This window comes from Triticum dicoccoides, chromosome 4B, assembly GCF_002162155.2.
Source record: "Triticum dicoccoides isolate Atlit2015 ecotype Zavitan chromosome 4B, WEW_v2.0, whole genome shotgun sequence".
In the NCBI taxonomy this organism is placed as follows: domain Eukaryota; kingdom Viridiplantae; phylum Streptophyta; class Magnoliopsida; order Poales; family Poaceae; genus Triticum; species Triticum dicoccoides.
Window position 1 is genome coordinate 439,386,132 of NC_041387.1, and position 25,055 is coordinate 439,411,186.

Sequence of the window (25,055 nt, forward strand, 5' to 3'; positions counted from 1 at the left end):
CCATAGCCATTCCGAGATATATTGCCTTGCAACTTTCCACCGTTCCATTTATTATGACACGCTCCATCATTGTCATATTGCTTTGCATGATCATGTAGTTGACATCGTATTTGTGGCAAAGCCACCTTTATAATTCTTTCATACATGTCGCTCTTGATTCATTGCAGATCCCGATACACCACCGGAGGCATTCACATAGAGTCATATTTTGTCCTAAGTATTGAGTTGTAATTCTTGAGTTGTAATTCTTGAGTTGTAAATAAATAGAAGTGCGATGATTTCCATTATTAAGCATTGTCCCATGTGAGGAAAGGATGATGGAGACTATGATTACCCCACAAGTCGGGATGAGACTCTGAACGAAAAAAAGAGAAAAAAAAGAGGCCAAAAAAGCCCAAATAAAAAAATGAGAGAAAAAGAGAGAAGGGACAATGTTACTGTCCTTTTTCCACACTTGAGCTTCACAATAGCACCATGATCTTCATGATAGAGAGTTTCTTATTTTGTCACTTTCATATACTAGTAGGAATTCTTCATTATAGAACTTGGCTTGTATATTCCAATGATGGGCTTCCTCAAAATGCCCTAGATCTTCGTGAGCATGCAAGTTGGATGCACACCCACTTAGTTTCTTTTTAATGAGCTTTCATACATTTATAGCTCTAGTGCATCTGTTGCATGGCAATCCCCTCTCCTTGTATTGACATCAATTGATGGGCATCTCCATAGCCCGTTGATTAGCCGCGTCAATGTGAGACTTTTCCCTTTTTTTTGTTTTCTCACATAATCCCTATCATCATACTCTACTCCACCCATAGTGTCATGTCCATGGCTTATGCTCATGTATTGCGTGAGGGTTGAAAAGGCTGAAGCGCGTTAAAAAGTATGAACCAATTGCTTGGCTGAAACCGGGGTTGTGCATGATGGGAGAATTTTGTGTGACGAAAATGAAGCATGGCCAAACTATATGATTTTGTAGGGATAAGCTTTCTTTGGCTATGTTATTTTGATAAGACATAAACTGCTTGGTTAGCATGCTTGAAGTATTACTATTTTTATGTCAATATTAAACTTTTATCTTGAATCTTTTGGATCTGAACATTCATGCCACAATAAAGAGAATTACTTTGAAAATTATGTTAGGTAGCATTCCACATCAAAAATTCTGTTTTTATCATTTACCTACTCGAAGACGACCAGGAATTAAGCTTGGGGATGCTTGATACGTCTCCAACGTATCTATAATTTTTGATTGTTCCATGCTATTATATTATCTGTTTTGGATGTTTAATGGGCTTTATTATGCACTTTTGTATTATTTTTTGGGACTAACCTATTAACTGGAGGCCCAGTGCAAATTGCTGTTTTTTTTGCCTATTTCAGTGTTTCGCAGAAAAGGAATATCAAACGGAGTCCAAACGGAATGAAACCTTCGGGAGAACCATTTTTGGAACAAACGCAATCCAGGAGACTTGGAGTGGACGTCAAGGAAGCAACGAGGCAGCCATGAGGTAGGTGGGCACGCCTAGGGGGGTAGGCGCGCCCCCACCCTCGTGGGCCCCTCGTGGCTCCACCGACCTACTTATTTCGCCTATATATACTCATATACCCCGAATACACGAGGAGCACCACGAAACCCTATTTCCACCGCTGCAACCTTCTGTACCCGTGAGATCCCATCTTGGGGCCTTTTCCGGCGCTCCGCCGAAGGGGGAATCGATCATGGAGGGCTTCTACATCAACACCATAGCCTCTCCGATGATGTGTGAGTAGTTTACCATAGACTTTCGGGTCCATAGTTATTAGCTAGATGGCTTCTTCTCTCTCTTTGATTCTCAATACAAAGTTCTCCTCGATCTTCTTGGAGATCTATTCGATGTAATACTTTTTGCGGTGTGTTTGTCGAGATCCGATGAATTGTGGGTTTATGATCAAGATTATTTATGAACAATATTTGATTCTTCTCTGAATTCTTATATGTATGATTTGATATCTTTGCAAGTCTCTTTGAATTATCTGTTTGGTTTTGCCTACTAGATTGATCTTTCTTGCAATAGGAGAAGTGCTTAGCTTTGGGTTGAATCTTGCGGTGTCCTTTCCCTGTGACAGCAGGGGCAGCAAGGCACGTATTGTATTTTTGCCATCGAGGATAAAAATATGGGGTTTATATCATATTGCTTTAGTTTATCCCTCTACATCATGTCATCTTGCTTAATGCGTTACTCTGTTCTTATGAACTTAATACTCTAGATGCATGCTGGATAGCGGTCGATGTGTGGAGTAATAGTAGTAGATGCAGAATCGTTTTGATCTACTTGTCACGAACGTGATGCCTATATACATGATCATGCCTAGATATTATCATAACTATGTGCTTTTCTATCACTTGCTCGACAGTAATTTGTTCACCCACCGTAAGATATGCTATCTTGAGAGAAGCCACTAGTGAAACCTATGGCCCCCGGATCTCTTTTCCATCGTGTTATATCTCTTTTATTTACATTGCATCTCATTTACTATTTTGCAATCTTTACTTTTCAATCTATACAACAAAAATACCAAAAATATTTATCTTATTATCTCTATCAGATCTCACTTTTGCAAGTGGCCGTGAAGGGATTGACAACCCCTTTATCGAGTTGGTTGCAAGGTTCTTATTTGTTTGTGCAGGTACAAGGCGACTTGCGTGTATCCTCCTACTGGATTGATACCTTGTTTCTCAAAAACTGAGGGAAATACTTATGCTACTTTGCTGCATCACCCTTTCCTCTTCAAGGGAAAACCAACGCATGCTCAAGAGGTAGCAATGGGCGATGACCATGGTGGGGTAGACAAGGTTGCTTCTTTATGGACCCTTCGTGAGTGAAGCCCTCCATGGACTCGCACAGCTGTTACCCTTCGTGGGTTGAAGTCTCCATAGACATGGACATACGATAGCACCACCTATCGGAACGACGCCAAAAATATCCGTGTCTCCATTGTGTTGCCTTCTCCAAACCCTTCCCTTTACCTTCATATGCAATGTTTTGCTTTCCGCTGCTATACTCTTAGAATTGCATGTGTAGGTTGATTGCTTGACTTGTGCTAGTTGCTAAAATCTGCCCACAACTAAAATTGGGAAAAGGTTAGATTTTTATTTGGTCAAGTAGTCTAATCACCCCCCTCTAGACATACTTTCGATCCTACAAGTGGTATCAGCGCTTTAGTCTCCATTTGCCTTGATTTCCATAGCTTTGGTGATCATAGTCTTGGTTTCACAACCTAGAATAGTATGACATCTAGCAAGGGAAATTACCACCATAGAGGTCCTTACTTTGATGGTACATTTTTTTAGTTGGAAGCATAAGATGAAAATGCATATTCTTGGTCATAACCCCACCGTTTGGGCTGTTGTGTGTGTTGGACTGCAAGGTGATTTCTTCGAGGATGGAAAAGAACCGGATCATGAAGCGCCCGTGGAAGAGCTGAAGATGTTGCAATACAATGATCAAGCTTGCGATCTTCTCTTCAATGGATTGTGCCCCGAAGAATTTTAAAAAAATCAGCCGCCTTGAGAATGCAAAGGAAATTTGGTATACTTTGGTTGATATGCACGAAGGTACCGAGTCCGTCAAGGAATCCAAATTGGACGTGCTTCAAAGTCAACTTGACAAGTTGAAGATGAAGGATGGTGAAGGAGTCGCTGAAATGTACTCTAGGCTTGCTCTCATCACAAATGAGATTGCCGGCTTAGGAAGCAAAGAGAAGACTAACAAATTCATAATCAAGAAGATCCTAAGAGCCTTGGATGGAAAATATGACATCGTGTTCCCTTTGATCCAAATGATGTCCAACTATAAAGATCTCAAGCCTACACAAGTCATTGCTAAAATTATTGCTCATAAGATGTCACTCAAGGATAAGGAAGAGCTCAACAACAAGTCAAGCAGTGCTTACAAAGCTTCAAGTGATGCTCCTACAACATCAAGTGAGAAGCAAGTCTCCAATAAGTTCAACAAGTTCTACAAGAATAGAAGCAAAGATAGAAGCTCCAAGTCAAGGTCCTACAATGACAAAAGATCCTCTAGTCATGATCATAATTGCTACAATTGTGGAAGACCCAGACACTACTCCAATGAGTGTACGGCTCCCTACAAGAAAAGAGAAGATTCAACAAAAAGGAGGAGTAGAAGAGATGAATCGCTTGCAAAAGAGAGAAGGAGTAGAGATGATCGTTATGAACGAAGACCCTCTTGTAGAAGCAAGGATTCGAAAAGGAAGGACAAGTCATCCAAGAGCTACACAAGACGAAGATAGCAAGCTCACGCTGGTGAATGGGTATCCGGTTCCGACTCTGACAACTACTCCGAGAGAAGTTATCACTCCGACTCTGACTATACTGAAGATGAAGGTGTTGCCGGTCTTGCACTTGTGTTATCCAACTCCTATGACATATTTGACTCACCAAATGAAGGAATTGGAAGATGCTTCATGGCTAAAGTCCCTAAGGTATCACACCTCGAGTACGTTGATTTCAATAGTGATGAAGATGATTTGCTAGGTGATGATGATTTACTTGTTGACAAAACTAGTGATGAGAACTATGATGAACTTGCTAGTAATCATGCTAATCAAGATGAAACGAATGAAAATGATAAGAAGGAGATTGAGCGTGTAACTAAAGAACTAAACACTCTTAAGTTAGCTCAGAAACAACTCTAGAGGATCATAGAGAGCTCCTAAGGACTCATGAGAAGCTATGCTTCGAGAAGCTAAATTTAGAACAAGAGCATGAGTTTCTAAAAGCTATCAATTATGATCATCGAAAGAAGAGTTCTTATTATCTTGCCAAATGTATCCTCTTGTCAACTTACATGCCACAAGTAAAATCTAGTAATAAGAGCAAGAAAGATTCTTCCTCTAGTAGTAACAATAACCGTGTTAAATCCAATATTGTTGCTTCTAGTAGTTTTCTTGATTCCACCAATGATTCTCTTAGCCAAGTTACACTTGAGCAAGAAAATAGCTTATTGAAGGGAATTATAGAGAAAGGTGTTTACGAGAGCCTTGCCAGAAGTAAGCAATTTGAGGAAATTTTATGCAAGCAAGGAAGACACCGGAAGAACCAAGGTGTTGGTTTTGAACGAAATTTCAATGCCAATGGAGTTGAGTGGGAAGAAGATCAATACCCCAAGACGAAGTTTGTTCCTCAACAAGAGAAGTATGACCCCACTTCTTTCAAGGGAACACAAGCTAAATATGATCTTCCACCACAAGACCATAAGCTAAAAGGCAAGGACAAGCTTCAAGAAGAGATTGACTCATTTTAAGAAGCTCCTAAGGCCATGGTCAAGTGGGTTCCCAAGACTACATCAAGTTCTACATCATCAAGTGCGACTACAACTCCAAGGAATCCCATCAAGTTGATGTGGATCCGAAATAAGAAGAACTAGAGTGTTCTTGAGGGTGACTCCGCCAACATACTTCACTCATAATCATTTCGGCGAGGTAGTGCAATCAACTTCCATATCTTGCACTAGTTCATGGAGTCACAAACCCTCTTGTTGGTAAGACGAGGGACAAGGTAACCTAATGCTTTCATGGACATCATCATATGTGCATTTCACTCTATGTCTATGGATATCCTTGTATGTTCCTTGTGGGACTAACCCATGTAGGTATTGAAAGTGCAACTCACTATAATGGGTTGCTCCAAATGATCTACATCAACATTGAGCATCCACATCTTCAACATCTACATGAAGTCACAATCGACAAAACCCAAGGTTAGTTCATCCCTCTAAGGGGGGATATCACATATAGGGGGAGCTTTGCTCTAAGAATTGAGCTAAAGCAACTCTAATGGTGTGAACACATCAATGCTTTATGTAAAAGTGGCAACCTCACTTGTGCTTAAATGATTAGTATGACCTATGATCAAATGTTGTCATTTGACTCCTCAGTCAATATACTCATATATAGGTGACCTAGTCATCGCCAATTGCTTGATATGCTAGAATTGTTTGTGCATGATTTTTCACATATTTCATTTGTGATCTTATTGTGTGAGCATGTTGGTTGGATACTTTTTCCATTCAAGGACATCCATTTGTTGTTTTTGATTGTTTGGTTTTTATTGGCCAAATGGATGGACAAGAATGACTAAGAACCTTCTCTGGCTATATATGGTTTTCTCATCTCAAATTCTATTCATGCTACATCACAAAAATTGAACAAGTCTTTTTTTGGACCCTCCGGGTGAGGAGCACTCGGAGTCACCGATCCATCAGGGGCTGTCTTCCAAAACCTTCTTGTGTAGTTCGGTCAGACCAACTCACTCCTACTCGGTCCCACCAAAACCACCAGATTGATCTAGGTTTTCATCTCGGTGATACCGATTAGAATGACTCGATCCCATCGAGTTGCACTAACTGCACGCAGTTTTGCATATCGGCGCCACCGAACAATTCCGTTTGGTGCCATCGACTGGGTATATATACTCTATGTACCCATACGGTTGAAAAATTCTTCAAACCGTACGAGCTTGCGCCCTAGCACTGCTGCCCCTTGGTCTCTGGATCGTCGCCGTCTCCGCCTGTGCGCTAATACGTCTCCAATGTATCTATAATTTTTGATTGTTCCATGCTGTTATATTATCATTCTTAGATGTTTTACAATCATTTATAGCAACTTTATATAATTTTTTGGGACTAACCTATTGACATAGTGCCCAGTGCCAGTTGCTGTTTTTTGCTTGTTTTTTACTTCCGCATAATATCAGTACCAAACGGAGACCAAATGCAGCAAAACTTTTTGAGAATATTTTTGGATTAGAAGACATCCAGCGGGACAAAGAAGTACCAGAGGGGAGGCCTGAGGTGGGCACAACCCACCAAGGTGTGCCAGGAGGCCCAGGCGTGCCCTGGGGGTTGTGCCCCCCACCCTCGGTGACCTCCCGCACCGCCTCTTCACCCTATAAATCCCCAAATATTCCAGAAACCCTATGAGAGTTGACGAAACACAATTCCAGCCGCCGCAAGTTCCAGAACCACGAGATCCGATCTAGACACCATCACAGCAGGGTTCATCATCCTCATTGGTGCCTCTCCGATGACGCGTGAGTAGTTCACCACAGACCTATGGGTCCGTAGGTTGTAGCTAGATGGCTTCCTCTCTCTCTCTTTTGATTCTCAATACAATGTCTCTTGGAGATATATTTGATGTAACTCTCTTTGTGGTGTGTTTGTTGGGATCCGATGAACTTTGAGTTTATGATCATATCTATATCCATGAATATTATTTGACTCTTCTTTGATCTCTTATATGCATTATTATTTATAGCCTCGTATTTCTTCTTTAAATCTTTGGTTTAGTTAGGCCAACTAGATCGATTTTTCTTGCCATGGGAAGTGGTGCTTTGTGATGGGTTCGATCTTGCGGTGTTCTTTCCCAGTAACAGAAGGGGCAGCAAGACACGCATGTATCATTGCTATTAAGGATAACAAGATAGGAGCTATTCCTATATGAATAGATCTCGTCTACATCATGTCATCGTTCTTATTGCATTACTCATTTTTCGATGAACTTAATACACTAGATGCATGCTGGATAGTGGTCGATGTGTGGAGTAATAGTAGTAGATGCAGGCAGGAGTCGGTCTACTGATCTTGGACGTGATGCCTATATATTGATCATTGCCTTGGATATCGTCATAATTATTCGATCTTCTATCAATTCCCCAACAGTAATTTGTTTACCCACCGTGTGCTATTTCTTGAGAGAAGCCACTAGTGAAATCAACGGCCCCCAGGTCTATTCTTTATCATATTTGCTTTGAGATCTAATTTTATTTGCTTTTGTTTTCAGATCTATTATTTCAAAACCCCAAAATTACCTTCCTGCACTTTTTATTACTTATTTTATTTTGCGTTTTATCAAAATCTATTTATCCAATCTACACAAATTTTATCACATCAACTTGACAATTTCTGGCGCCGTTACCCGAAGAGGGATTGACAACCCCTCATACGTGTCGGGTTGCAAGTATTTGTTCTTTGTGTGTAGGTACCGTTTACATGGTGTTGTTTGGTTCTCCAACTAGATTGATACCTTGGTTTCACAACTGAGGGAAATACCTATCGTAGCTGTACTGCATCATCCCTTCCTCTTTGGCGAAATACCGACGCAGTTTCAAGTGACATCATGCGCCTCCGCCGCAGGTCTCCGCCGCCGTCAACGGATTTCTCTACCGTCGTTGCACATCGTAGCAAATTTTCACCACGCTAGGGTACGGTTTGACCAATTTGTGCTATTTCCTTTTCTGATTCTTTGCACAAAGTCAATGCCTAGATTCTTGCCATGAATTAAAGCATTCTATCCACAGAGAAACTTCCTTATGTTCAATTTGATGAAAAATCTTAGGGTTAGGTTTCCGCCGAGCTCATCTCGGACCGACCAAAATGAAGTTTTCGGTCCCACCGATTAGCCCTAGCCATTGCACTAAGTACAACTCAGTGCCACCGAAGTGTACTAATCGGTGAGACCGAAAACAAAACCTCAGTGAAACCCTAGCATCTTGGTGTCACCGAACTGCAACTCGGTCTGACCGATGTTGTATATTTAGACTCTGTTAGTGCTTCAGTGTCACCAAGATTCTCATATCGGTAGCTCCAAAATGCTTTCTACAAAAAACTAAAACTAAGATTTTGACTCAATTTTAAAAAACAAGTTGCTTTTTGTGATGCTCATCCACTCTGCCCATACCTATCTATTCACAAGGTCTACAAGATGTTTGAAGCTAGTGACAGCCATAACAGGTCAGAGGAGCAAGTGAATCTCAGTGAGGGCACAAGCTCTAGTGGAAGCTACTATAAGGGCAACAGAAGCACTCCTAGCAATCTGCCCAAAGCTGCCACCAAACAGAGGAAGAAGAGAACCTTAGATAGTGAGGATGAAGACTTTTTGGTTGAAGAGGAAGTAACCCTAAAGAAGAAAGTGCTCGAGAAAGAGTATGCTGCTTCTGCTGCTACAAAGCCAGCTCTCCAGAAGAAAGCTCCTGCCAGGAGAGCTCCCATGTCAAAGGTTAGAAAGTCAACTATTACTCAAGAAACAATGAAGTTCACACTTGAACAGTCTGATGATGATGAGGCTGGTGATGGAAATAAGAAGAGGAGAGCTAGAACAACAACTGCAAAAGTGCATGGCAAGCCTTCCATGAGGGAAGATGAAGAGGAGGAAGAGGAACGAGTTGCTCCCCCTGCCAAAACTCAGAAGTTGATGGTTGATGCCATGAAATCAACTGGTGCACCCTCCAAGCTCAAGCCCAAAGCTCCAGCTGCTGCACCCAAGACTACAACTCAAAAGAGATCCACTAGGAACATTCCTGCTGCAGAGAAGAACAAGGCCCGAGTGCCATAGGTTCAAGAAGATGAAGAGCCCCACGTGCTCAGGAATTTGAAGCCTAAGATTCCAAACCAAAATGATAAGCATCCTGTGGATGAGAACATGAAGTTGGGGGAAAATAGTGGACTGAGACAATGGAGGAAATATGATCCCTATGCTTCAAGAAGAAGAACTGTTGTTGATTATCGTTTCCACAGCAGAGAACAACAAGACTTCCATGAGACAGTTTTGCTTGACAAGAAGCCAATCATTAGCAACATGAAGTAGGTGGATTGGAAGTACATAGATGCTAATGAAGACTACTCCCCCCACGCTCATGAGAGTTTCAGGCTGAGAGGCACATATGCTTTTGTGGGACAAAAGCTAACCAGATGGAACAATGAAATGGTTATGCAATTTTACTCCACTGCACACTTCTATCCAGATGGAAGATTGTGTGGATGACTGAGGGCACAAGATATCAATCATCAATCTCATAGTGGGCTGCTCTTATCAAGGCCCCGAAGGAAGATGAAAATGATATTGATGTGTATGGCTAACCCAGGATGGACCATAACACAATGGCACATATGTACAAGCCCATCCCTAATAAAGCATTGTAAACTCACAAGTTTGGTTCCATATACTATTTGCTTGCTGGTTTGGCCACCACTAACTATATCTTGAGGCATACCTTGTTGCCCAAGTCTGGAGATGAGAGAATGATTCATGGCCACTCCATCAACCTGCTGCCTTTGTTTGACATGCCACAAAAATTCAAGGTCATGAGCTTGATTGTAGAAACAATCAAACGTACTGTTGTTGTCAGAAGAGGTCATGTGGATATGCACCCCATATACAAATGCTTATCAACTCCAAGGTTGGTATAGACACATATCTACTTGACAGTGAGCACCTTCCTCTCCAGCCATAATTTGAGGATAATGAAGTGGTGATGGATGCTTCTCACCCAACTTCAATTGAGGCCCAGGAGAAGGCAGAGAAAGCAAAGGCAGCAAGTGCTCCAGATGCATCCATTGTGAATCTCAAGACCAAGCAAGATCAATTGACATATCTGCTAGAAGCAACTCCGAGGATTGAGAAGAGTCTGGCCAAGTTAACCAAGAATCAGGAGAGCCTAGAGCGGATTGCTGAAGATAAGATGTATAATCTTGATGTCAAGGTCACTGAGATCCAATCCATTGTTGAGAAGTTGCGAGATGATGCTAAGGACAATGATGACAAACCTACCACTGACAGATTTCAGACAGTGCCTAGGGCACAGAGGTCTACTACTGAGCCAGTTGCAGATATCAGGACTACTCACTCTGCTCCAGTCGCCACTGCCATAGTGCCACCCCTAGTGTCCACTCCACCTACTCAACAGACATCAACTGAGGCATTTGCAAAAGTTGTTCTTTTAATGCCATCTACGCACACCGGAGCAACAAGCCAGAAGACCCCTTCAGGAGCTCCCAGAGATCATGCATAGAGTGTCGTATAGCACTATACATTTTCGAGCTTTTTGGTAACTTGTTGCCAAAGGGGGAGAAAATGTATAGATCATAGGCTTCGAGTGAGAGAGTCTTTTTGCTTCTTTGTTGGTTTTTATTTGCCTTGCTAGGTTGATGCTACTTGATGCTACTTATTGTCTTATGCTCGTGAGATACCTTGTGTGATCATGTGTTTGATCATACCACGTTTAATGTGTGCTTATCTCTATGATTGTTTGTGTATGATCATTCACTTGAGACTTTGGTGATGCGTGCATGTCATTTCATTCTTATCATTTTGTGCACTCCACCAAGATGTATGTGACATGGAGGAGTGACCCATGATCCTAATAAATTGTGCATTTGCATTCAAATGCAAATTTTAAATAATGCACAAATTTAGGGGGAGCTCTTGCTTATATCACATACTTCTCAAAGCGACGATGTATTTCATTCATTTTATCATTTGTCAAAGCTTTGATTTATATGTTGTCATCAGTTACCAAAAAGAGGGAGGTTGAAAGTGGAACTAATCCCCAGGTGGTTTTGGTAATTCATAACAACATATAGCTCATTGAACCAATATCCATTCAAGATAACTATTTCAGGAAGTTCAATGAATGGCATGGCATGGACTAGAGATGTGGACCCCTCAAAATGCTAAGGACATGTGTTGGCAAAAAGCTCAAGAATCTCCGTCTTTATTTTAGTGATCCAAGATCACATTGAGTCCATAGGAAAGCCAATACTATTAAAAGGGGGTGAGGTGTTTCTTAATTGCTTGCTTGCTCAAATACTTAGTGATGTTTCTCCAAAGCCCTCAACCACTTTCTCCATCCAAATATGTCAAAACCCTAAACTCCAACTTGGCCCATCGATTCTTTCTATCCGGTGCCACCGAGTTCATATGTCATAGCCACTGCCAGAAACCGTAGCAATTTGGTTTCACCGATACAGATCTCTGTCTCACCGAGATGGCCTTGCCAATGCTGTGTGACTTGTTGCATTTATTTCGGTCTCACCAAGTTATGCAATCGGTCCCACTGAGTTGGCTTAACATTCCCTCTATTGCCTTATTGCTTCACTTCGGTCTCACCGAGTTGATGCAATCAGTGCCACTGAGATGATGTTTGCCCTACGCCCTAGCACATCGGTCCCACCGAGTTGTTCCAGTCAGTCCCACTGAGATTCCTAACATTCACATTTTGAACTAATCGGTGCCACCGAGTTTCATTATTCGGTTTCACCGAGTTGGTTCAAATGTGTATAACTATTGGATTTTGTGTGGAGGCTATATATACCCCTCATCCCCCTTCTCCATATATGAGAGAGCCATCAGAACGTGCCTACACTTCAACCATACATTTTCTGAGAGAGAACCACCTACTCATGTGTTGAGATCAAGATATTCCAATCCTACCACAAGAATCTTGATTTCTAGCTTTTCGCAAGTTGCTTTCCACTCAAATCATCTTTCCACCATAGCCAAATCTGTGTGAGAGAGTTGAGTGTTGGGAAGACTGTCATTCTAAGCACAAGAGCAAGGAGTTCATCATCAATACGCCATCTATTACCTTTTGGAGAGTGGTGTCTCCTAGATTGGTTAGGTTTCACTTGGGAGCCTCCGTCAAGATGTGGAGTTGAACCAAGAAGTTTGAAAGGGCAAGGAGATCACCTAGTTTGTGAAGATCTACCCGAGTGAGGCAAGTCCTTCGTGGGCGATGGCCATGGTGGGATAGACAAGGTTGCTTCTTCGTGGACCCTTTGTGGGTGGAGCCCTCCGTGGACTCGGGCAGCCGTTACCCTTCGCGGGTTGAAGTTTCCATCAACATGGACGTATGATAGACCACCTATCAGAACCACGCCAAAAATCTCTGTGTCTCCATTGCATTCGCCTTATCCAAACCCTTCCCTTTACCTCCATAGGCAATGTTTTGCTTTCCACTTCTATACTCTTAGAATTGCATGTGTAGGTTGATTGGATGACTTGTGCTACACTATTGTAGGATGGTCCAAATGCGACAGTCGAGTCAGAGACCCTTCGACGAAACTGTGTGTGATGCATCAATCACAAACAGTGATGCGATAAAACCGTCAAAAAAGATGCAAAAATTTTGCGATGGCATCGACATCAAACAGATTCATATTAGATGTGCATGTTCAATGAGTGGCAAACATTTAATCCAGAAGTACTATTTGCGATGATGAAGAACAACAGAAACGGGCCGACGGATGAGGGTGTGTGTGTGTGAGGGAGTCCTGGACTAAGGGGTCCTCGGACAGCCGGACTATATACATGTGTCGGACTGTTGGGCTATGAAGATACAAGATAGAAGACTTCTTCCCGTGTCCGGATGGGACTCTCCTTTGCGTGGAAGGCAAGCTTGGCGATTCGGATATGTAGATTCCTTTCTCTATAACCGACTTTGTGTAACCCTAGCCCCCTCCGGTGTCTATATAAACTGGAGGGTTTAGTCCGCAGGACATCAATCAGAATCATAGGCTAGACTTCTAGGGTTTAGCCATTACGATCTCATGGTAGATCAACTCTTGTAATACTCATATTCATCAAGAACAATCAAGTAGGAAGTAGTGTATTACCTCCATAGAGAGGGCCCAAACCTGGGTAAACATTGTGTCTCCTGCCTCCTGTTACCATTAGCCTTAGACGCACAGTTCGGGACCCCCTACCCGAGATCCGTCGGTTTTGACACCGACATTGGTGCTTTCACTGAGAGTTCCGCTGCGTCATCACCAGAAGGCTTGATGGCTCCATCAATCATCTACAACAATGTAGTCCAGGGGGAGATCATTCTCCCCAGACAGATCTTTGCATTTGGCGGCTTCACACTGTGGGCCAACTCGCTTGGCCATCTAGAGCAGATCGATAGCTACGCCCTTGGCCATCAGGTCAGATTTGGAAGCCTGAATTTTGTGGCCGATATTCATGGAGACTTGATCTTCGATGGATTCGAGCCCATGACAGCCGTCCCCTGCCACCACGATGAACATGACCTAAATCTGTCATCTGGTCGCGCTCAGGAGATCGTGCCTGTAACCTCTCTAGCCTTAGATCCGGAACAGACCGGGCCGTCCGAAGACGGGAAGCTTAACCCCGCCACGGGAGCCATAGACTCAGCGGTGCTCGAGCCGCACACAGGCCCAACATCAAGCTGGGCTTGTGTCACCGGAACCTCGGACTCATCTCCGGCCATAGGTTCTGGACTGCGTGCATCCGCGTCCATCAAACCTGATTGGGCGCCAATCTTGGAGTTCAGCTCCTCGGAAATCTTCCAGCATTCACCTATAGGCGATGTGTTAAACTCATTGAAATCCCTCTCCTTGTTGGGGGACTCTCAGCCGAACTATGTCCGGCTCGAATGGGAAACAGACGATGAAAAACTTTGTTTCCCACCCACCACGCACTTTATAGCCACTGTCGACGACTTAACTGACATGCTTGACTACGACTTCGAAGACATCGACGGTATGTACGACGATGCCGGAGATGAGTAGGTACCACCGCATATAGGGCATTGGATAGCCACCTCCTCGTACGACATATACATGGTGGATACACCCAAAGAAAACAACGACAACAATGAAAATCCAGTCGAGGATAAACCTCCTGAGATACAGCCAAAGCGCCGACGTCAGCGGTGCCGCTCTAAGCCACGCCATAGTAAAAACAGCAACATCGTCACAGGAGAAAACAATACTCCGGACGATGCCGAAGGCAATGAAGACCCCATTGAGCCAACCTCCGAACAGGACGAACGGGAAGATGGGAAAGCTAGCCCTGATGAACAGGCCACGAATGAAGACATGGAGGACAGTAATTACCTTCCGCTCTCCGAGGACAAGGTGAGCCTCGGCGACGAAGACTTTATCGTGCCTGAGGGGCCCGCCGAGCAGGAGCGCTTTAAGCGCCGGTTAATTGCCACTGCAAGGAGCCTGAAAGAGAAGCAGTGGCAGCTTTAAGCGCTGGCTAATTTCTGTTGCTTCTCTTTTAGGCTTCTTGCAGTGGCAATCAGCTCAATGACAGATGGACTGATGTCCTAGCAACCGAGGAATACGGCCTCGAGCGCCCTACCAAAAGTTACCCGAAGCACAAACTGTTACCCCAGTTCGATGATGAGGCGCTAGAGCCCATCCTTCCAATGCATAATGCGGCTGACCAACCACCACGTGGCCGGGACAAAGTGGCACCTCGAGCCGAACACCAGCCCGCACTACCTCACCGAACAAACAGAAGTACAACAGCTCGGGGATATATACATGACCTGCGGCATGACTTGGAAAACAGAGCAGGTCAGACAAGATCGATCTATGGATCACGGGCGCGTGCCCCTACGCGCTACGACAGCCACTTGGGCGTATGTGACAAACATAATCACGACCGAGCCAATGACCGCAGACGAACTCCATCTAAGCTACGTCACGACCTGGCCCGATACAAAGGTGCCACACACCCCCTCTGCTTCACTGATGAAGTAATGGAACACGACTTCCTAGAAGGGTTTAAACCCGTGAACATCGAATCATATGATGGGACAACAGACCCCGTGGTATGGATTGAGGATTTTCTTCTCCATATTCACATGGCCCATGGTGATGACCTTCATGCCATCAAATACCTCCCGCTCAAACTTAAGGAACCAGCTAGGTACTGGTTGAACAGTCTGCCCGAAAACTCCATCGGCAGCTGGGAGGACTTGGAGGATGCCTTCCTCGACAACTTTCAAGGCACATATGTCCGACCTTCGGATGCCGACGACTTAAGTCACATAGTTTAACAGCCCGGAGAGTCAGCAAGGAAATTTTGGACTAGGTTCTTAACTAAAAATAACCAGATCGTCGACTGTCCGGATGCTGAAGCCTTAGCGGCCTTTAAACATAGCATCCGTGACGAATGGCTCGCCCGACACCTCGGCCAAGAAAAGCCGAAGTCCATGGTAGCCCTTACGGCACTTATGACCCGCTTTTGCATGGGCGAGGATAGCTGGCTAGCCCGTAGCAATAATCATGCAAGCAAACCTGGAACTTCTGAGGCCAGGAATAGCAACGGCAAGCCACGACGCAATAGACACAAGCGTTGAAGCAACGGTGACAACACCGAAGACACGACTGTCAACGTCGGATTCAGTGGCTCTAAGTCCGGTCAGTGGAAGAAGCCATTTAAGAGAAACAATCCGGGCCCGTCCAGTTTGGACCGCATACTCAATCGTCCATGTCAAATCCATGTCACTCCCGATAAACCAGCCAATCATACCAACAAAGAGTGTTGGGTTTTTAAACAGGCCGGCAAGTTAAACGCCAAATACAAGGAGAAGGGGTTGCAAAGCAAGCACGATGATGAGGAACCCCGGCCACCAAACATAGGGGGACAAAAGAAGTTTCCTCCCCAAGTCAGAACGGTGAACATGATATACGCTACCCATATCCCCAAGAGGGAGCGCAAGCGCGCACTCAGGGACGTCTACACGATGGAGCCAGTCGCCCCAAAGTACAACCCATGGTCGTCCTATCCGATCACCTTCGATCACAGGGACCATCCGACCAGTATCCTTCATGGCGGTTCAGCTGCACTGGTTCTTGACCCAATCATTGATGGATTCCACCTTACGCGAGTCCTCATGGACGGCGGCAACAGCCTGAACCTGCTCTATCCGGATACAGTGTGCAAAATGGGTATCGATCCCTCAAGGATCAAGCCCACAAAAACCACCTTTAAAGGTGTCATACCAGGTGTAGAGGCCTACTTTACAGGCTCAATCACACTGGAAGTGGTCTTCAGATCCCCGGATAATTTTCGGAGCAAAGAATTGATCTTCGATATCGTCCCCTTCCGCAGTGGCTATCACACACTACTCGGACGAACCGAATTTGCTCGCTTCAATGCGGTGATGCACTATGCTTACCTCAAGCTCAAGATGCCCGAATCACGCGGTGTTATAACAGTCAATGGAAGCACAGAACGCTCCCTTTGTACCGAGGAGCACACCGCGGCCCTTGCAGCATAAGTACATAGCGGCCTCTTCAGGCATAACCGCAACTCAACAGCCAAGCTCCCGAACACTGTCAAGCGAGTCCGGAATACTATGCAACAGGATAGTCCAGCTCGTCCAGAGCTTGACTAGCAATTTGGCCTCTATCCCAGTCCCAACAAGGCGGTGATACTTGTGCCGTGCGTACATAACTACTCACTTAAAATACCATGGGCATGGATGGAGGCACAGCTAGACCGTGGTATGTAATGCGGCTCAACCGCTCCTGGACCCACATACCTTTACTTTTTATTTCTCTTTTAGGTTTTTCTCTTTCCGAGGCTTCTTCTGATAACCTGATCATCGGACCTATCAAGGGACGGATACACCAAGAAGGCAAGAAGCTTTGGCGTACAAGGGAACCCCCAGGTGGTCTCTGCTAATGATCGTTATACCTGTTTTATAAACCTGCACGCAGCTCGCCCTTGGTCATGGCATGTCAAATAGCCTTATTTTCTTATCGCATTACTTGTACAAGTACGCCTTGACATATTAATCAAATTACAATGGAAAATAATTTGCGGCTCAATATTTGCAGCGTCAGCTTATTTCTTGATTTTTTTTCCTTTCCTTTATATATTTTTATCAATTGCTCCCATACACTCTGGTACGACTTAATTCGCCAGGGGCTTCATCATACCCCACAATATGGCTATAAAGTCCGAACACATTTACAGTATAGTTCGGCACCCCGAACTTATATCATTATTTGCATCGGCTCCGAATCATGTCTTTGGTCAATAGTTGGGTTGCCCGGCTCCTGTGCTTACTACCTTACGTTCCGCTATATCGGCTAGGGAAGTAAAGGGAGAACTACTGCGATTGTGTCCCGGTTCTTCCGGATGGGCACCTCAGTAGAGAAAGCCGAAAACTGACTGTCATGATGCGGCGAGCGCCAGTCAGCTGTTTGAGAGGTTGCAAATCTTTAGCGATTTTTACCGCATTATGCGATGAATCGGTTTCTATCCGATTAGGCATGTATAGCGCCCCAAGTTCGGACTTCCGAACACTAGGGACTGCGCCCAAAATTTTCTTGTCAAACTCCTATGGCTAAGTGAGAGTAGTAAAGCCGCATAGTCTGATTACCTGGTTTGTTGCGCTAAGCACTCCTTAAAGGACCAAAACCTTGGATAAAGAGTGTTTAGATTTATCCCGAACACCCTCATACTACCTACATGGGGGCGGAAGCCGACGACTGGCCAACTCTCAGATTTAACACAACGGCCTCACACGAGGTAAAAATTTAAATAGCAGACATTATATTACATGATGGATCTGTTTCATATTACAGGACAGGATAACATGAATATATTCATGGGAATATGATATCCTTAGCACATTGCTCCGCCACAAGGCGGGATCCCTCCAGAACACTGTAAAAACACAGTTGGGGTGTGCGGTGCTCCTTGCTTGCTGGCGGTCCCTCGGTCATCAGCTCCATGGCATCCATCTTCGCCCTATGCATCTTAGCACGGGCAAAGGTGATTCGCGTGCCTTCGGTACAGACCGACCACTTGATGGCTTCAAGCCGAGGGCAGGCGCTGATAAGCCGCGTCACGAGTCTGAAGTAGCTACTGGGAATGGCTTCAGCGGTCCATAGCCAGATTATCAAATCCTTCATAGCTAGTTCGGCTGCCTTATGCAGCTCGACCAGCTGTTTCAGCTGATCACTAAAGGGCACTGGATGTTCTGGTCCAAGGTATTGCGACTAGAATAACTTTCCATAGAGCTCCCCTCTTCGGCTCGATAGAATTCCACGGCATCTGACACGCTGCGCAGCAGATCCACAAACGCCCCTGGAGAACTCCAAATCCGGGTAAGTAAAAGGAACCTTTCCTTCACATATCTGCTCTGCATAATGAAAGCCTTACCCACCGTGATCTTCCTGGCCTCCTGGATTTCCTGGAGGGCGCCATAGGCTTCAACTCGGGCATCGTGTGCACTCTGGCGGGCCTTAGCAAGTTCAGACTCTTGATTCTTAAAGTCGCGCTCCAAGGACTCGTACTTCTTGACGGTGTCCTGGAGCTCTTGCTGAACCTCACTGACCCGTGCCTCATGCTTTTCGCGTGCGGCCCATTCTTTGGCCCCTTTGTCCTCAGCCTCGGCCAACGCCTTCTTGAGGGCCTCTACACCAGTCGTTGCCCCTAATAAAACTCATGACACTCTATTCAGCATCAATTGTTCATCCTTCCTGAATATATACAAGGTTACTGCATACCTTGACTGTCCTCCAGCTGCTTCTTCACAAGGCCGAGCTCTTCCTCGGCCCGCTCCAGATTCTGCTTCAGTCTGGAGACTTATGTAGTGTGAGCGGTCGCAGCCAGCTGCGACACCTACTTATTCACATAGACATATTAGATTAGACTCCTGCAAAAATTATTTGATCCTCTGTTCGGCTTTTCTTTCCGAACACCGGACAGAGTATCAGGGGCTACTGTCTATACTATGACATTCTTTTTACAATTACATTAATTACCTCAAAGCCTGTTAGAAGGCTAGTGCAGGCTTCGGTCAGTCCGCTTTTCGTGGACTAGATCCTCTCAATCACCGTACCCATAAGGGTACGGTGTTCTTCGACAATGGAAGCGCCTCGAAGCGCCTCTAGCAAAGTGTCCGGTGCCTCTGGATGGACAGCGGTCACCGGCGGGATAGGCACACCCCCTTCCTTCGAAGAGGGCTGCTCGCCTGATTCTGGAGCCATATGGGTCTCCAGAACTATATTTAGTTCAATCGTCAGTATCCATGGGGGTATGCTCCCCCATGTGTCCGACAGCCGAGGCTTCACCCTCCGGTGCCTCCCTGACAGCCATCGGATTCTCTCCCGGACCGGGGATCCGTCGGGACGGCGCCTCGGCGCCATCCGTGTCCTTGGGAGAGGAGGCCGAGGGAAGGGTCCCGCTATCCATCACGACCGGATCCAGCGAGTCCTCCGAAGATAAGGACCGCTCGAGGTTGGACCGAGCTGGACTGCAAATACATAATTTAGCACATTAAAACAATGAAGTAAAAAGGCCGGATACATGAACATGTCCGGACAGTTACGATTTGGCCAGGGGCTTCTCCCTGGGCTCCCACTCCCAGCTGCTGTCGGTGGCTGCTGCAGAGCTATCCGAAAGGGAAGCTTTCCCCTTCTTGGACGCCTCGGCCTCCAGATGCGTGGAGGCCATCCTCTTTTTTCTCCCCCCTGCAGGGGGGGAATGGATTTCTTCTTCCTCCTCCTCCTCTTCCTCGTCGTCTTTGGCAGAGGAGTGCGCCTCGACGTCCTCGGATGTCACGTCCAAATTGCCTTTGTGACGGAGACCACCTTGGGCCCCCTTGGCCTTCTTCTTGGCCTTCTTCTCCGGCACCTGATAAGGCGCTAGAACCAGCATCTTCGTCAGAAGTGGGTGAGGGAGTCCTAGATAAGGGGGTATCCGGACAGCCAGACTATATTCATCGTCCGGACTATAGAAGCGTCAAGATACAAGACTCAAGACTTCGGCTCGTGTCCGGATGGGACTCTCCTTTGCGTGGAAGACAAGCTTGGCAATTCGGATATTATGTTTCCTTCCTTGTAACCGACTCCATGTAAACCCTAGCTCTCGGGTGTCTATATAAACCGGAGAGCATGGTCCTTAGAAGGCTGATCACAATTACAATCATACCATCATAGGCTAGCTCATAGGGTTTAGCCTCTATGATCTCGTGGTAGATCTACTCTTGTACTACCCATATCTTCAATATTAATCAAGCAGGAAGTAGGGTTTTACCTCCATCGAGAGGGCCTGAACCTGGGTAAACATTGTGTTCCTTGCTTCCTGTTACCATCAGCCTAAGATGCACAGATCGGGACCCCCTACTCGAGATCCGCCAGTTTTGACACCGACATTGGTGCTTTCATTGAGAGTTCCTCTGTGTCGCCGCTGCAAAGGCTCGATGGCTCGTCTCGTTGTCAAGGACGGTATCACTTCTGGGGGAGCGCTGGCTGTAGGCCAGACTCTCCGACTTGGCGGCTTCATTGTGACCGCCCCATCGGCTATCGCGCCGACGATGGCATCTCGGGTCATCACGCATAACCTTCGCATTGGTTCGGAGCTTTCCGAACAGATGGATCCGATGGAGCTCTCCTCTCTTAACGAGCTCTTAGATCGCATCACTGCCTTGGGAGTCGCTATGGACTATGACCAGATTGGGCTTAAACCCGACCAGAGGGACATTAGATCCCTGCCGGCCACCCATGAGATAGCGTTAGTGGAGGAATCACACGTGGGTCGCCCCTCAACTTGGACAAATTATGTTCGGATCACCGAATTCAGTGAGCCGAACCCCCACCCAAAGGACTACATGACCCAGGTCCCGGACTTAGAATCGGGCACTGGGCAAAAGGGGTCAGGCAATACTCCAGATACCGAACTGTCAGGCTCGGTACTTCCCGTGCCCCCAGGCGTCAGATCGGATCAAAATCTGGCTTCAGCCAATGACGCCCGCTCGGACTTAATCCGTCTCTCCCGTGTCCGGCAGGAGCCCTAGGATACGGTACATCATTACTGGGCCAGATTTCTCCTTGCTCTTAATACGGTCAAGGACTACCACGAGGAGGACGTAGTCTCTCTTTTCTGCAGAAACTGCACGAACAAAGGACTCCTTAATGCTATAAGTCACCGTGACATAGAGCACCTTACGGACTTCGCAACCATAGTACAAAAGTATTGTGTGATGGAAAGTGCCTGGAAAACCCAGACAGAATTTTGGGATAGTACGACCCTCACCGAAACCTTTGTTCGAACTAAACGGTCGAACTCTCGTAAGTCGACCAACTCAATTCCCAAGAAACCAAAGCCCGCCCCAGGGCGTGGAACCGTATTGGAAGGATGGCTCAACGGGTCGTGTAAGCTTCACAGCACGCCGGACATTACACCGACCCATAGCCTTAGAGCATGTTGGATACTCTGGCAGGTAGCTAAGAGTGGCGAGGATCTCCTCGAGAGCCATAAAGCAGAACCACATCCCGCCAAAGAACACAATACGGTGCTGACAGTCTTCGAGACCTTCGCCTCAAACAATAGGCGCAAGCGAGCGCATCGAAGCTCCGCTAAAATTTGCCATGTGGCAAAAGTAAATCCGTGGAACGACACTGCTATAACCTTCAATGCCAGTGACGAACCCCAATTCCAGTCCATCCGGGCGCCGGCCACTCTGGTCCTCAGCCCAATAGTGGATGGCTTTCGGCTCACTAAAGTACTCATGGACGGCGGAAGCGGATTAAACCTAATCTATGAAGAAACCCTCAAAAAGATGGAGATTGACAAAAGCCGCATTGAACAAAGTGGCACGACCTTCAGGGGAATTATCCCTAGTCGGGAGGCTCGTGTGCGGGAAAAATCACACTCGACATGGTATTCGACACCCCAGAGAATTACAGGTCCAAAGAAATCACATTCCAAGTGGCTCCTTTCAACAGCGGATACCACGCCCTTATAGGGCGGGACGCGTTTGCGAGCTTTCAAGCCATACCCCATTACGGGTACATGAAGCTTAAAATGCCCGGACCCAATGGCATCATCACTCTAGCTAGTGATCCGGATGTCGCACTCCGCACCAAAAACAAAACCGCAGCGCTAGCCTTGGAAGCATTATCTGAAGCCCTAGCGGCAGAAGAATTAACCATGCTACACGCCACCATGGACAGGGACGACGTGATACTCGACAAGCGACCCAAGTCCACCTCATTCAAACCCGCAGACGAGATAGTCAAATTCCAAGTCCACCCAACGAACCCCATGAAGACAGCTTCCATCGGGACACAGTTGAACCCCGCTATGGATGCCGCACTGCGCGACTTCTTGCGTGAGAATTGGGATATCTTCGCCTGGCACCCATCGGACATGCCAGGCATCCCACGTGGATTGGCTGAACACAACCTTAACATACTAAAGGGATACAAACCTGTTAAACAGACCCTAAGGCGATTTTCGGAGCCCAAACGGCAAGCCATGGGGGAGGAGCTAGCCAAGTTACTTGAGGCCAGATTCATTAGAGATATCAAACATCCGGATTGGCTAGCGAACCTGGTAATGGTACCAAAGAAGGACAAATCCTGGCGCCTGTGCATCGACTTCAAAGACCTTAACAAGGCTTGCCCCAAGGATCCCTTTCCCCTCCCTCGCATCGATCAAATCATCGATGCGACAGCCGGACACAACTTGCTGTGTTTCCTCGACGCATACTCCGGATACCATCAAATAAAGATGGCAGAGTCTGACCAAGCTGCAACAGCTTTCATAACGCCATACGACCCCTTCTGCTTCAACACTATGCCTTTTGGGCTTAAGAATGCCGGAGCAACCTATCAATGCATGATTCAAACATGCCTGGAAAAGCAAATCGGTAAAAAAGTGGAGGCATACGTGGACGACGTTATCGTAAAAACAAGACACATCGAAACTCTAATTGATGACTTGAGGCTTACGTTCAACAACTTACGAACATATGACATTAAGCTGAATCCGGAGAAATGCGTTTTTGCCGTCCCCTCTGGAAAGCTGCTGGGCTTCATCATTTCCAATAGAGGAATTGAAGCTAATCCGGCAAAAATCCGAGCTTTGTCATAGTTGGCCATACCAACAGACCTCAAACACATCCAGAAATTAGCTGGATGCGTGGCTGCTTTGAGCCGCTTTATCTCCAAGTTAGGAGAAAAGGCATTGCATCTTTATCGCCTCCTTCGGCACACCGAACACTTCATGTGGACGGATGCAGCCGCGGCCAGACTAGATGAAATAAAGACCTTATTGGCCAGTAATCCAGTCCTAACAGCACCAACTATCGGCGAACCTATGCTGCTGTATATAGCTGCAACACATCAAGTTGTAAGCGCAACACTCATCATCGAACGAGAGGTTGACGGATACAAATTCCCGCTACAGAAGCCGGTTTACTACATATCCACGGTCCTCACCCCATGCAAATCCCGATACCCACACTATCAAAAAATTGCATATGCAGTCTTCATGGCATCCCAAAAGCTACGACACTACTTTCAAGAGTGTTCGATTACGGTGGCCTCCAAAGTACCACTCAACGATATAATAAATAACCACGATGCCACGGGCCGGATTGCTAAATCGGCCATCGAACTCCTTCCGTTTGACATAACATACCAGCCTCGGTGGGCTATCAAGTCGCAAGTATTAGCCGACTTCGTCGCCGAATGGACGGAAGCCGAACTCCCTAAAGAGTATGGCGCGTACTCTAACTGGATCATGCACTTTGACGGCTCTAAAATGCTGGCTGGATTGGGAGCAGGTGTAGTCCTGACTTCTCCCACCGGGGACACGGTCGAGTACGTCCTCCAAATATTACACACAGACTCCAACAATGTAGCCGAATACGAGGCTCTGTTGCACGGTCTCCGGATGGCAGTCTCTATGGGCATTCAACGCCTAGAGGTACGCGGGGATTCAAACCTTGAAATATCACAAATAAATGGAGACTTTGATGCCAAGGATCCGAAAATGGCGGCCTATCGCAATGTGGTCCTTAAATTGTCACCTCGGTTCGAGGGGCTCGAATTCCACCACGTGGCTCGAGAAAACAATCAAGCGGCAGATGTCCTTGCACGCATCAACGCTAAATGCGACCCCGTCCCACCTAACATATTCCTGGAAAGGCTGTTCAAGCCATCCGTGGTATGGGAAGGGGAGTCCGGCAATACCAGCACGGATCCGAATACATCCCCAGATTCCGAACTATCAGACATAGTCAGAGGTTCTACCACCGAAATAACATCATCAGCCCACGAAATAATGGCTGTCATCGCCTCGTGGACTAAGCCTTTCTTGGCCTACCTAAATAGGCAGGAGCTCCCTGAAGACCAAAATGAAGCACACTGCATTGTCCGACGCTCTAAAGCTTACAAAGTCCATGAAGGAGAACTCTATAAGAAAAGTACTACCGGAGTGCTCCAAACGTGCATCTCCGAAGAGGAAGGCCGGCAGCTCTTGGCTGAAATTCACGCCGGACTGGGCGGGCACCATGCTGTGGCTCACGCACTAGTTAGCAAGGCCTTCCGTACAGGATTATATTGGCCGACGGCCGGAGCAGACGCACAGGACCTTGTCCAACACTGCATCAGTTGCCAGCTCTTTGCCAATCAGAGCCATATGCCCCCTACCGC